This window comes from Mustela putorius, unplaced genomic scaffold (assembly GCF_011764305.1).
Source record: "Mustela putorius furo isolate JIRA1106 unplaced genomic scaffold, ASM1176430v1.1 tig00003863_pilon_pilon_pilon, whole genome shotgun sequence".
NCBI lineage: Eukaryota > Metazoa > Chordata > Mammalia > Carnivora > Mustelidae > Mustela > Mustela putorius.
Window position 1 is genome coordinate 12,233,497 of NW_025422015.1, and position 15,209 is coordinate 12,248,705.

General features: G+C 34.5%; 1 protein-coding gene across 4 annotated transcripts in view; it reads left to right on the forward strand.

Annotated features, from left to right (window-relative positions):
* HIVEP2 (HIVEP zinc finger 2) overlaps nucleotides 1–15,209 on the forward strand; it is a 196,046-nt gene that overhangs the window by 157,959 nt on the left and 22,878 nt on the right. For 3 of the 4 annotated variants that reach the window (XM_013056236.2, XM_013056235.2, XM_045066297.1), the window contains exons 3-4: nucleotides 8,146–8,240; nucleotides 14,508–14,552. The gene's annotated coding sequence lies outside the window, so the exon portion shown is untranslated. The remainder of the gene's footprint in view (nucleotides 1–8,145; nucleotides 8,241–14,507; nucleotides 14,553–15,209) is intronic. The other variant, XM_045066298.1, reaches the window with a different exon arrangement.

Here is a 15,209-nt window from a genome sequence, read left to right on the forward strand (position 1 = left end):
CCTCTGGTTTTATCCTCCAAATATTTAGTTAGGGTAAATATTTAAGAAAGCTTGGCAGGAAGTGGTTATTTACCTACCATAATAACATTAAGAGATAGAATAGTGGGAATTGAAAGAAAGGGGAAAAAAAAAGAATTGGAATATAAAAATAAAAATGTTCACAACCAAGAAAACAAAAAAGATATTTTTATTTTAATTCCAGTATAATTAACATACAACATTATATTAGTTTCAGGTCTACAACATAGTGATTCAACAATTTTATACATTACTCAGTACTCATTGTGAAAAGCGTACTCTTTTTTTTTTTTTTAAAGATTTTATTTATTTATTTGACAGAGAGAGATTACAAGTAGGCAGAGAGGCAGGCAGGCAGAGAGAGAGAGAGGAGGAAGTAGGCTCCCTGCTGAGCAGAGAGCCCGATGTGGGACTCGATCCCAGGACCCTGAGATCATGACCCGAGCTGAAGGCAGTGGCTTAACACACTGAGCCACCCAGGCGCCCCTGAAAAGTGTACTCTTAATCCCCTTCATTTACTTAACCTGTCCTCCCACTGATGTCCCCCCTCTGGTAGCCATCCGTTTTTTCTCTGCATTTAAGAGTCTGGTTTTGGTTTATCTCTTTTTTCCTTTGTTCATTTATTTTTTTTCTTAAATTCCACATGAGTGAAATTATACGGTGTGTGTCTTTCTCTGATTTATTTTACTTAGTGTTATATTCTCTGTCTCTAGATCCATTTATGTTGTTGCAAATGGCAAGATTTCATTCTTTTTTATGACTGAGTAATAGTCCATTATATGTATATATCACATCTTCTTTATCCATTCTTCTGTTGGTGGGCACTTGGGTTGCTTCCATATCATGGCTATTGTAAATAATTAAATAATGCTGCCATAAACATAAGAGTAAATATATCTTTTCAAATTAGGGTTTTCATATTCTTTGGGCAAATACTCAGTAGTGGAATTACTGGCATTATCTGGTAGTTCTAATTTTTACTTTTTGAGGAACCTGCATACTGTTTCCCACAGTGGCTAAACCAGTTTACATTCCACCAAGAATGCATGATGGGTGATGTTGAGGATCCTTTCATGTGCCTATGAGGCATCTGTAGGTCCTCTTTGGAGAAATGTCTGTTCATGTCCTCTGCCCTTTTTAAAATTGGATTATTTGTTTTTTTGTGTGTGCTGAGTTGTATAAATTCCTTCTGTGTTTTAGATACTATTTATCGAATGTGTTATTTGCAAATATCTTCTCTCATTTAGGAGGTTGTCTCTTAGTTTTGCTTATAGGTACCTTTGACGTGCAGAAGCTTTTATCTTGATGTAGTCCCGGTAGTTTATTTTTGTTTTTGCTTCCCTTGCCTCAGGAGACTTATCTAGAAAAATGTTGCTATGAATGATATCAGAGAAATTACTGCCTGTGTTCTCTTCTAGGACTTTTATGACTTCAGGGAGGGCTCACATTAGGTTTTTAATCCATTTTGAGTTTATCTTTTGTGTGCAGTGTGAGAAAGGGGTCCAGCTTCATTCTTTTGCATGTTGCTATCCAGTTTTCCCAACACTATTTGTTGAAGAGACTGTCTTGTTCATTGCATATTCTTGCCTCCTTTGTCAAAGATTAATTGACCATAAATTCTTGGGTTTATTTCTGGGCTCTCTATTCTGCTCTGTTAATCTATGCATCTGCTTTTTGTGCCAATACCATACTGTTTTGATTACTATAGCTTTGTAGTAGATCTTGAAATCTGGAATTGTTATACCTCCAGTTTTGTTCTTCTTTTTCAAGATTGCTTTGGCTGTTTGTGATTCTGTCAAATTTTAGGATTATTTGTTCTTGTTCTATGATAAATGCTATTGGCTTTTTGATAAGGATTGCATTAAATCTGTGATCACTTTGGGTAAAATGAACATTTTAACAATATCTGTTCTTCCAGTCCATGAGCATGGAATATCTTTCCATTTGTTTGTGTTGTTTTCACTTTCATCAGTTGATAGTTTTCAGAGAATAGGGCTTTATACCTCCTTGGTTAAGTTTATTCTTAAATATATTTTTTTTTTTTGTGCAAGAAATCAGACAAGAAAAAGAAATAAAAGATAAACAAATTGCTAAGAAAGAAGTAATACTGCACTATTTTCAGATGACATGATATAGAAAACCCTAAAGACTCCACCAAAAAACTACTGGATCTGATAAATGAATTCTGTGAAGTGGCAGCACACTAAATCAATATATAGAAATGTGTTGCATTTCATTTCTGTACACTAATAATGAAGAGGTAGAAAGAGAAATTAAGAAAATAGTCCCATTTAAAATTGCACCAAAAATAGTAAGAGTTTTAATCATACAAAACATCTAATTCTTCTTGCCCTTTTGAAAAAAACAAGGCAACATATACCATTCTGACAGAGAAATAATAGTTGTGGAGATGGGGTTACCATATTTCTACATGCCTCCTTGGTGAAATTGTGTTATTATGAACCAAAGAGCATACCTCCATTGGCTATTAGTGAAAGAGCTATCCTTACTTTGGGGAAAGTGATTGCATAATTTTACTTAAAATGCTTAATTTAAAAATTTTTTCATTATAACAACATAAGAAACTTGATAACAGAAAATAGCTTTTGCTGGAAAATTAAATAAATTTAAAGACAAATAAACATTTTTGGTTTGGATATGAAATGATGGACTACTTGTAGAAATTGATTATCTTGACAACTAATTTTTCTACTATTTACTCATTTTAGGATAATTAAAATTTTCATTGTATTTATTTTATTTTCTGTAAAAATTGTTAGCCAGTTCAATGGGAGCATTGGTTTTTAGCTGCTGTTATTTTCTGTTTCTTTGACCAGTTAGTTTTAAAGTATGGATGATAATCGTTTTCCCTCATTTAAAGTTCAGTGCTATTTATTCTTCATTCCTTTTAATCTGTTTCTGCAATAAAGGACAGATTAGAGGAAGTAGTGTGGAGAGTGGGAAATAATTGACTTGAAGTTTGAAGACCTAAACAATAGCCTCAAGCCATCATAATGACCTGTTAGCTCCTTAAGGAAATCTTTTGATTTTTCTGGTTCTCACCCTTTTCTTCTGTTAGTTGACTGATGGATTGAATGATTTCTGAAATGTTTCACAGTACTTATTACTCCCTGTGTGATTTAGAATAGATTCAAAAATTAATGATGATAGAAGTGGATAGTTATATACCTGCTCCTGAAACAAGTTAGGTATGACTTATTTGATGTCAAATCTGTGATCAAGAAAACAAATCTCAGTTACAACTGTGATCTTGGAAAATATAACATGTGCTTAGGAATCACATGTGGGGAGAAGTTTGCATAGCCAATACCAGATGATCTCAGTCCAGATGCAGAGTAAGGACTGGAGAGCACTATTCGATACTGAATCATCAAAGAAAGGTTAAATTATGTTCAGGAGACTCTAATTAACTCAAGAAGAAGCCTCATATACTTTGGAAAATAATCACTAGCAGATGTTAAAACAAAAATCATTTTCTCTGTAGTTTTCCCTAACCATAAGGTTGTATTAACGAGAACACCTTATTCCTTAAGTAACTCTGTGAACTAACTTTTCACCATTCCTAAAAACATATACAGTTAGAGAAAAACTGGAATGATATACCAGACAAGTGTATTTATTTCTCAAACTCACATTGAGAACTGTGTAGTTTTGTGTATTAGCAGAGTTTTCTTTGAAGACTTACTCAATATCTATTCCTCACTAAACCTTTCCTAGTTCTCTCAATAAAATTGACCATTCCCTCTTTTGTGTTCTCCCTGTACTATATTTATATTTGACATAAGTCAAAGCACCAAAAACACTCTGACAACTAATTTTTCTACCTTTTACTCATTTTAGGAAAATTAAAATTTTCACTGAATTTATTTTATTTTCTGTAAAAATTGTTTGTTCATGAATATCACCCTATTAGGCTCTGAAGTCTTAAATAGAGAGCTTGCCTCTCCCTTTCTGTATTTTGCTAACTTAGCCCATTTTCTGGTACATAGTGGGCATTGACAAACGCCTAAAAGTGTCATTAAATAGTGACCAAAAAATCTAATTAAGGAGACTTAAGTTATATCCCTAAATCACATGCGCCTACTTTTTTGGTTGTTTTGAGTAATATTAATTTACACAATGTTCTATTTTGTGTCTTGTCTGTGCTCCAGCAGCAGCTACATGCTGAGAAGCAGCAAAGACCACAGGTAGCTCTGGGATCATGTTCACAAGCAGTTTCTAGAACCAGAACCCTAAGCAAAAAGACAAAATAGGTGAATTTGATTCAGTTTGCCCCAACTTCCTTTTGTGGAAACTCCCTTTTCCCACACACATTTTGTGACTTTTCAGAGCCTCTGCCTTGTCCCAGTAATTAATTGTTCCATGTTCCAAAAATTACTACCTTTTCCTTTTCCTATTTGTATCTCTTTAACCCTTTTTCTTCTTCTTTCCACTTCAAACCCAGCCCCAACCTTCACTTTGATTTACAAACTGCTTCCAAAGATCTAAGCTTATAATCATCACACCAATCAAAGTGTGTGTGTGTCTGTGTGTATGTGTGTCTGTGTGTGTGTGTGTTGTCGTCATGTCATCATGTGTGCCTGCCTTCTCTACTACCTCCCAGCTACCTCTTAACCTTGCCACACCAGACACTCCGAAGTGGGCCCATTTAGAGCCTTTTTTTTTTTTTCCCTTTTTTGGGTGGGGAGAAGATGCCTCTCTTCAAGAATCTGGAGGAATTGAAATGTATCATGAGCATGCATTTCTCTTTAAGTACCCTTCTCCCATCTCTACCTACTACTTTGGAATTTCTTTTACTACTATTGAATATAAGTATCTCTTCTCTAGTGTGTGAAGAGCAGTGTTCATTCTTTTAAACATGTCATATTTAAACGCTTCTTTTAAATGAGAAACAGAAGGACCATATCTTGTTTCCAGTCCTATTTGCCATTTTTCATAGAGTTGATGCGAATAATAATTATTTTTAATAGTGACAACTCTCATCTAAAATGCAACTGGTTTATCTTATCAGCTCTTCTAAAATTATGATCTAGTGTGCATTTATTTAACCTAAGGGGGGGAAAAAAAAGAATGATGGAAGGTACTTATATTTGCACAAGGAATTTGCCAATGAAGCTTTAACGTTTTGCAAGACTCATCAGAAAGTCATATTAAACTATTAAGTCCTAACTTGTCTCAAAATAATTTGGAAAATATAGAGATTGGAAATAATGAAAAATCCTACCAGTAATGGATATTTAAAAACATATCTATCTATCTATCTGCCTACCTATCATCTATCTATCTATCTATCTCGTCTATCATTTACTACCACAGCTCAGTGTGTTCCTTGCTTGGCTTAGTGACAATACCTTATAAGCATCCAAGAATAAATATCTAATGCCAAGATTTTTTAAGAGTAGAAGGGTTGAGAAACCACTGGGACAGAAACAGTAATGATCAAATTTTCCAAGTATTTTTTACATGCTGGAGATGGGGGAATTGGAAAATATTTTTGAGGAACTCTCCTGTAAGCCTATAGATGACAGAAAAATCAGTCTGTACTTCGTAAAGTGAAAGATAATTTTCACCCCCTATTTAGGAAAGAATTTTAAATGATGTGGGGTTATTTAACAAGATCCATTAACACTTCCTGAATTAAAATTGTTAGTTTTATTAAATATTAAAGTTTCATTGCTTGATGATTTCTTATGAATCTAATAACCGAAAAGCAAAGTTAAAGAAATGAAAATCTCTCCTCTTTTGTTCCATCGTTTAAGAGTATACTGTGTGAAGTCTTGATTTCCAGGGAACATAAGCATAAGTTGTCACACTACATTCTCAAGAACTATTTGAGGAAAGATTTGTCTTGTATTTTGATAAGGAGACAGGCCCCAAAACTCATTTAAAATTAATGCAAAAATCATTTTCTGAGATGGTTATATTCAGGTCTTTATGGTAATAGTAATAACTGCCTCCTTTGTAGAAGCCGTTACTGATTCTAATTTACAACAAAATTATTTGTGTACAGTCACCAAAGTTGGTGTCATATCTTTCATGTTAATATCACCCAGATCTTTGCCTTAAAATCACACTAATTACCTGGAAGTTTCGTTAAGGTAAAATGGAAGTGTAATATCCCTGCCACTGATTTTTTTGTTTTCCAAGGGAAAACCAAACATTGAAGAGGTCATGAATTGTAAGGCATGTCAAAGAAATTTCAATCTTATTGAGGGAAAAAAGGGATGTTCTCTAATCTCAAATTCCAAATATTTGTGCATGTTATGAGATAAGTGTTTCCTATTTCTAGTAGCCATAGTCCTGGAAAGTTAAGCCTGGAAAAGCAGATTCAGAACTGGGAACATTGCCCTGTCACAGCTTGTCTGAGGGATACTCTTGTGCTCTGTTTTGCCTGTGGAAGCTGTTGGCAAGAATGAGGATTTCTGGGATTGGGAATGGTTGGGTACCTATCTATAGTTTGCAACTCAGTTGGAAGGAGTGGGTGCCCATGCTGGCTTTCTAGCGGCTATGTTCTTCTTTTCCTTAATTACCTCTTAAGTTCAGTGACTATGGGATTGTCAATCATATGTAGTCACTGAATACTGCAAGTTATTGTTCCCTGTAAATAGCTGTATCTATAGATTCTTGGCCCATTTATGTCATGGGTGAATGTTGTTTGGAGTGCAAAATAGCTCAGTGATTTATTAATTTTTTTTTTTTTTTTTTTTGGTCTGGAGGGTTGCCATGCTTTACTTTAGAGTTGGTCATATTGCCAAAGTATAGTTTTTGTGTGTGTGTTTTTAAAGCACTTTAGATTGTTTTTTTTTTCTTTAAAGAGGTGTTATTTGGTTTGTTAAAAATATAGATACAGTTAATTATCTTATAGAATATATGTCTTTTCCTTTCAGTATTTAATCAATCATGCTCTTTGGCTTTGATGAAGCTTTCAATTTGGAGAGCAGTAGAGCTTGTCAAGTGTCATTTTCAGTACCAGCAAATGGTTGATTTGAGGCAAGGAGAACAAAGTTTTAAAAAGAAAATAAATCTAGCATTTGCTTAATAATTTGCCCTTTGCAGCAACAGAATCTTATCTGACCACCCACATTCATCTGGCTGCTGACGAGGTTCTTGCTTCAATTGCGGAAGCTATTTTTGTACCTTTTGTGTCTTTTGAGGAACCAAGTGGGCCTACTTGCTTATAATGATTCAGATCTCAAAGCGCACAGGGGGTCCGGAAGTGATACTGTGGTGGTGTGGAAAGGGGGGACGTTAAAGCGAACTACTTCCTTTGAGCACTTTGAATGCTCACATGAAGTAGGCCTGGATTAAGGCACATTTTGCCATGTCTTGAATCTTTAGTCCTTCCTATGAGACTCTAACTTGTCTGGAAGAAAAAGCAATATTAAAAAAAAAAAAAAGGAACAAATATACAATAACCATCTAAGAATAATATAATAATACTTTTATATGGCCTTTTGTATAGGGAAGTAAACCGTCTTAAAACGGTTGATTAATCTACTTGGATTAAGTAGTTTGATTGACTTTCCATGCATTTATTTGGATTAAAGTTGGGTAAATATTAATTCTAAGTATGAGAAAGTCCTTTCCTTTATTTCTTGTTAAGTCTCAGGATTTTAGTGTGGTTGGTTTTGGCTTCCTATTTCAGAAATTAATTTTAACCCAGAACATAACATTGCTGAAATAAACTATAGAAAAGAATTCGCGACGAGGTTATCTGAGATTTCATCCTTTGGAATTTCTTTGCTGATATACCACAGTAAGTTTTATAAGACTCTCAGCTTGAAGGCGGGACTGTGTCATGCACAGCCAAGGCATAATTTCTAGTTCCAATATGTTAAGATATAACCCTGCCATTATTTTCCTAATTGCCCCCACTTTTGCTGGTATAGGCAATTCTCTTTTGAATACAAGTATTTGTTCAAAAGATTTTAACTATGTTAAAAGAGAGGAAATTTTTTTCTTCAGGAAAAAAAAAATGTCTTCTTGAGAGATCCTCTTCCAAATTTTCTTTCCTCAAAGAAAGCAGTTTCTGTGAATGAAGAAAGCATGCCTCTTAAATTGACTACAAGTGCCATCATTTAAAAAATAGTCTTGTTCATTTTTTAGATTCCCCGAAGTTGTGAATGAGTTCCTGTGGGGAGAGTCGGCCTTGTGGAAGGCATCGATGGTTGTGATGCCGTCTTTTGATATGTGGATAACAGGTTAATAACTACAATTTATTACTTTATTCTAATTGTTTTTATATTTAACTTGAAAAGCAGTTTTGGCCTACCATGTACCCATATGTAAACCAACTTCGACATTAAATCAGGTAGGAAACAATACATATGCCCTCTCCAGAAAAAAGGGTTGTGAAAGTTTTGTTTTGTTTTGCAAACCAGTTGCAATGATAATTCCTTTAGTTAAGATAATCTCATTTAAGAGAATTTCTTTCTGGCAAGGTTTATTTTCATGTAATATTCTACTTAGTAAATCATAATTATTTTGGCTCTACAAAGGAGGAAAAAAAATCTCAATTGTAAAACAAAACAAAACAAAACAACAACAACAACAACAAAAAACCTGCAAAAAACTTTTAGAACAAGATATTGAAAGAAGCAGGCTGCAGTCAAAATAAGCCATAAATACCTTGACTAAATATGCAAACTATACAAACATCTGCAATCATGCCCTCAGTGTAGCCAGTGTGGAAAAAATACACAGTTTAGTTTTCCATTAGGTTTTAAATATCAAATTGGATTTTAACATATGTCAAATTAGAGGGTAATCATCAAAATATTTTTACTTTTTTCTAAAAGTTCTCTCAATTGGCAGGGTTTTATATTAATATACAGTATCCTACTCATATTGGCAACTTGGCTTATTTTAGGGAGAACTAAGGTTGTTATGGGGATTTTTACTAATAAAAGAAGCATTTATAATGAATTTGGCTTTCAGAACGGTGCCTTTTTTTTAATCATCCTGTGGAAATAAGTCTGTATTCAGCTGGATTCTGGCAATGGTCACAGTTTTTTTGTAGATCCTTTTCCCCCTTACCCAGTCCTCCTATGTGGTATTGATTTGTGAGACCATGATTGTGCCCTGAGATGCTCATATATTTCTTAAAATATTTGGTAATTGATCTCTGGCATTTTAAAAGCAAATATATGGAAACGGCTTCCAAAGTTTTATTCAGTAATTGCTATTTTAAGATGTGCATACTTGTTTACAAGTGTAATACCCCCCTCATTCTCAAAAAAGGCCAAATGACCACTTTGATTTTTAAAAATGTTTAATACTAAGATTATGAAAGTAGAGAGGTAGTGTCTGTTACCAGTCATTTTATACCATCATTATTTAGGATGTTATTATGTGATGCACACTTGACTTTTGCCACCACGCAAGTAATGATTAATTTCCTGAGGTAAAGATTTTTTTCTAAGATAGTGTTTTTCTAAGCAAAAGATCCCAGATTGACAACTCTGGATACTGTAAGCCTTTATTCGTCTGCAGAGCAAGCCTGCCTTCCTGCCAATCCCACCCAGCTGTTATCCTGAAGAGACCTCTGTTGAGGTCTATACGGGAGGCTGTTTCTGTGCCTTTCCTTTCAAGGCCTGTCTGAGGAAATTATTTAACTGGGTGCCAAATTTATTTGAGTGGGACTGTGAAGAGTGGCCAAGGGAGAGGGCACACTTTTAGAAAAATGCAACTCTTCCATGTAATAGCCACGCAGAGGATAATATCTTTTTCAACACTGTCCCCCTCTGAAAAATGGGCCTATGCTGCCAGGCAGTGCCTGTCTTTACCGCCTTGAAGGGTTTCTACCGGCTGGAGCACCATCCACAGGAAACCCCAGAGTCATATTCTCCAACGAAATATCTCACTCCTTTCGTAGAGCTCAAAGACATTGGGAAAATTTCAAATGTGAATGCGAAATTGTGTTTGGAATATCTCTCCTTTGTTGGCAATGGGTGCCAAAAATGACTCTGCGTGGGTTTGCTTACCATAAAAAGAAATCTCACAGAATGAAATAACTGGCTGGGTATTTTTTTTTTTCCTCCCCATATGAGGATTGCTCTAATATTACATTTTTTGAACATATCAATTGATTGGGAAAACTGGAAATTTAACTTTTAGCGTACATTTAGGAATATGAAAAATGAGACATAGCTTCAAAATAGAGAAGTGATATAGCTGTAATTAACCACATAACTATGGATTTCATAGTGCCAAATAGATGTCTATTGAGAAAATGTAAGTAAAGCTGCAGGCACATACAAGGGCACTTTTGATGGGTCGTAATAATATTATTACCATTTCCCTATTAATAAGCATTTTCATACGTTTAAACAATAAGACAGAAGCTCAGGAATTTATCATTGTTGGTAGTTAGATTAAAAGTAACACCTAACAAAAAGAGATGAATGTTATCATCTCATCTTGGATTCAACTTTGAAAGCCTTGAGATTAAAAGTGAATTCTTCCCTCGATTGGAAGTTGAGGGGAGCAGCAAAGAGATTGTGGAACATTCCCAAATCCTGTCTGGTTTTAACAAGACAAATATGCTATGCCCAGTAATAGATCTATGGTACACACAACTTACATGGCAAATTCTTTCCCATTTCCAAGATAAAACAACTGTAGACAAGAGATTGATAAAGAGAGTCACATTTTTAATGGTTTAAGAACATGATCAGTATATTCCTCTAAGGACCCATCATTCTTGTTTTCTCCCTCCTATTTGTCTCCATATGTCTCAGAAACTGCAAGAAGGAAACTGACTTTATGGATAGCAGTTATTTGAAGCCTCTCCAAGGCTGGTGTTGAAGAGAAATGCTATATTCTCAGCTATGTTTAAAATCTAATGTAAAAGGTAGATGTGAAATAGGAGTAGTTCCCAATTCCCTCGTGATATTCTTAAGCTTTTCACTGCAGTGAAAAATGAGATGTTGGATTTTAGAGGAAGGTAGACCAGAGGGATCCCCAGTCCTGCTGAGACCTCTAGCTCAGACACAGACAGAAGCTCTTCCGGTATGACCTGAAGTAGGGAACGTGGTTCAGACGATCATCCAGTTTCGAGATAACATGGTTGGACATTTTAGGTAGGCTTGTCTTTAGAAATTTAAAAGGGAATGGTCTCCCTGACAGAAGCTATTTGCATAACTGTATTATACTATCAATGTATTTTTTGACTGGGATCAAAGTTTTGAATTTTAAAATTTTCTGGATAATAAATGCTATTGGAATATGGAATGGTCCCATGTGATATCAGCAAAATCGATTTTTTAAATAAAATAGTAGATTTTGACTTTTCCTGAATAGGCTCTTTTCCTAAAATTTAAGTTCCACAATTAACTAAACTTTCTAGGTAATTTTTGTTCTGACCACGAAATACCGGCTTTTGAATCTTTGGTATGTCACTTTTCTTCATCTTCTGGCTCATTCTTTAATAACAAAATAGTACTGCCTTTGTGTGATTTTAATTTGTGCATCTCTTTTTTTATAATATGTTCTTAGTGAATAAGAATTGTGTATGTGTTGTTTAGGGTATAATGGTTTTAATTTACTACCATATACCACAGAAATTAAAACTGTGTGATTTATAAAGATATTATCTCATTACTAAATAAAATGTTTTACTCTATTTAATTATTAAATGTATTATTCCAATCCTATTTTTCCAAAAAATTTTATGTAATTGCTTAATTTGAAGTCAGTGTTTTAAAGCAAAATTTTATGTTATTCTGGGTAAACCAATGAATGGGAAGTGACCATATGCCTAATTTTCACTTGTGAGCTTCTTCCTTTCCTCAAAAAGGAGCACTTTTCAAAGCACTTCAATTATCTGTCATGATAACTTCTCATGTTCTCACAAGAAGCTGTCCTCATAATACTGTTCTTAATACTTTATATTTTGACAATATATAGTTTGTACAATTTAGTCATTTTGAACATTATTTAAATTATGGATTTGTGTGATTTCTAGGAAGTGGCATTTTGAGGACACTTTCTATAGTATAACCATGTAAAACTCATATATTCTCCCAAGACGATGAACAATTTAAGGACTAGAAATATTAAAATCCAAGGGACAATATTTAGGAGAAAGTATTTCTGAAGATGTATTAAGTTACGATAAAACTTACTAGCCTAAGTGGATGGGAGAGATGAGATCTTGTAGGCTTGGAGGTGAGCCAAACCTGGGTTTGACTGGTTCTGACAGTCAACTTCCCTAAGGAGATTGATCCTCCCTCAGGCTCATGATTCTGTCAAATAGGTATAACACTTATCACATAGAGTTGTCATGAAGAGCCAATAAGGTAACACCTAGGAAGCTCTGTATCAGTATCTGGCATATGGTAAATGCCATATCATTATCATTGATATTACTTATTAATGGTAAGCATTATCATTGTTATTACTTGCAAATAATTACAAATATTACTTGCATATACAGGTCAAAGTCATGTAAAATATTACATATGAAAAGTAACTTAGAAATTACTCAGTTCAAGCTCTACCTCCTAGTTGAGGAGAGGCTCACAGTTGTATCTGTTGAGTTGAAAATACACTGTGCTTTCCATTTAGAGGGTACTATTCACCATTAAAAGTCTGATGGTGGTTGTGTTTACATAAACCTTAAATACTTAGTTAATTAGAGAAAAAATTCAGTCAATTTGGGTTCGACATTGCATATTCTTGTTAGCACGATTGCTCTGACTGAAGTAAATTTGCATTGCAGTATGATAGGGCCGTTACTTCTCTTTCAGTTTTTGTCTTATTACCTATAAAAGTATGCAGAAGATCGGTGTGGAAGAAAAATTCAATCCAATAGTAAAACTTTCCAGCAAACCAAAGTTAATATGCATATTGTTAGTTTTTCCATCTATTGCTTTACAAATCACTGACTCTTAGCAGAAGGAACTTTTGATTACAGATGTCTTGTTACAAATATTCCCCACCCAAAAGACTTTTGTTCCTTTGACTTAGGTCATGATCTGAGGGTTGTGAGATCAAGCCCAGAGTTGGGCTTGTGCTGAGCAGGGCGTGTGCTTGAGATTCTCTCTCTCTCCCTAAAAAAAAAAAAAGAAAAAAGAAAAACAAAAACAAAAAGAAAAATCACCAAAAATCATAAGGTAAAAAGTAGTGAGAGATATGGAAGGGGCATATGCCCCTTCTTCTGACTCCCTGATTCTACTTCACAGTTTAATTTAAGGAGAGTTAAAAGCCATTTGGCATCCCTGTAGATTACGTTTTTCTTAAATGCCTCCTAGGGTGCAGTGAGTTTTTTATTGTTGTTTTTAACATTCAATGCTACTATCTTCTGGATGAGTTCCTATATGGGTACATATTGCTTTACTTTATTTTTTTAAATGGCTGAGTTTATGATGGAGTCATATATTTTTTAAAAGATTTTATTTATTTATTTGACAGACAGAGATCACAAGTAGGCAGAGAGGCAGGCAGAGAGGGAAAGGAAAGCAGGCTCCCCGCCGAGCAGAGAGCCCGATACAGGGCTCCATCCCAGGACCCTGAGATCATGACCTGAGCCGAAGGCAGAGGCTTAACCCACTAAGCCACCCAGGCGTCCCCTAGCGGAGTCATATTTTAATTTAAGCTGTCCTTGTATGCATGTCTTTGTGCACTTGTGCAGGTACCTCTGTAAGGATAAATTTCCAACAATGGAATTTCTGGGCCAAAGACTATATTCTTTCTTACTTTGATAAGCACTGCCACACTGCCTATCAGGGAAGCATCTCAGTTTTCATCATAATTGATAGAGTTGAACACTGAAATTCTCAGAATCCTCTGGGTATGACAATGGCCATTCACTTATGGAAGATGACTATTCACTTAAAATCTAATTATTTCTAAGTTGTTAAGTTTCCCTGAGCCATTCACAGCCATCTGGAGAATTCCTTGATTTGTTGTGATATAAATTTAAATGTGCAAACCTATAGGCTCAATAAAAACCCTCCACTATTCTCAAGTTTTAATACTTAAGGAATTAGGGGCACCTGGGTGGTTCAGTCAGTTAAGTGCCTGACTTCAGCTCAGGTCATGATCTCACAATCCCGGGATCCTGCCCCGTGTGGGGCTCTCTGCTCAGTGGGGAGTCTATTTGTCCCTCTCCCTCTGCCTCTCCCCACCCATTTATGCTGTCTGCCTTTCAAATAAATAAATAAATAAAATCGTTAAAAAATATTTAACTAATTAGAACCAGGCTACTTGTGTCAAGAAACTAAGATGTTTTGATATAATAATCTTATATATTAGAAAATGCTACTCAATTTTTAATAATTTTTTCCCTCTCAGTTGTTTTGGACAGAGTTAATATAAAGTTTACTGCTTTAGCAGAGTATATTCAGAGAAGTCACTGGTTAATCTTTTTTTTCTTTAGGGCACATTACATTAAACTGACCTTTATATACAGCAATGTTGTGGTTTCATGGAACAATTTTTCCTAACTGCGTTTATTTTCTACCCAGGAAGCGTCAAGACAATCATGTCCATGAGAATGCTAAACCATTCAGGTAATCATAACATTTTCAAACTATCACAAAAATGTATTTTGTTTTTCAAGTTTTATGAAGATATTATAATTGTTTATTTTCCTGCCTTTTCCCAAGATCTGGGACAATCTTTAATTCTTATAGTCTTAGCTAGCTCTGCTGATCACCGGTTTTAATCTATAAAATATATCTGTATTGTATGTTAATATAAATATAGATATATATAAAATACATGATATAAATATTTGAAATATGTTTTGCATGTATTTGTTTTATTATACATATATTAATCTATAAAATGTCCATATAAGAAATATGTTATACACTTAAGTATGTAATTTATACAACTTGTTCAGAAATAGGTCTAAATTTATTTTAATGAAGCCTTTAAAAAATGTTACGATTACATAAATGATATCAATCAGAAGCTTTCTTTTAAATGCTTTTCTAACTGAAACTAAGGAGTATATAAAAGGATGACCAAAATTAAAGCATTGAAGAAATTTATGCTTATGACTTAATGCCATGTTTGAAATTAATATCTTTTAATTGTGGAACTAATGTGACAGCTATAAAAAGTATTGCTGGGAAGGGTGCCTGGGCAGAATCTGTTGAGCCTCTGACTCTTGGTTTTATCTCAGATTGCCATCTCAGGGTCCTTAGATCAAGTCCCACTGC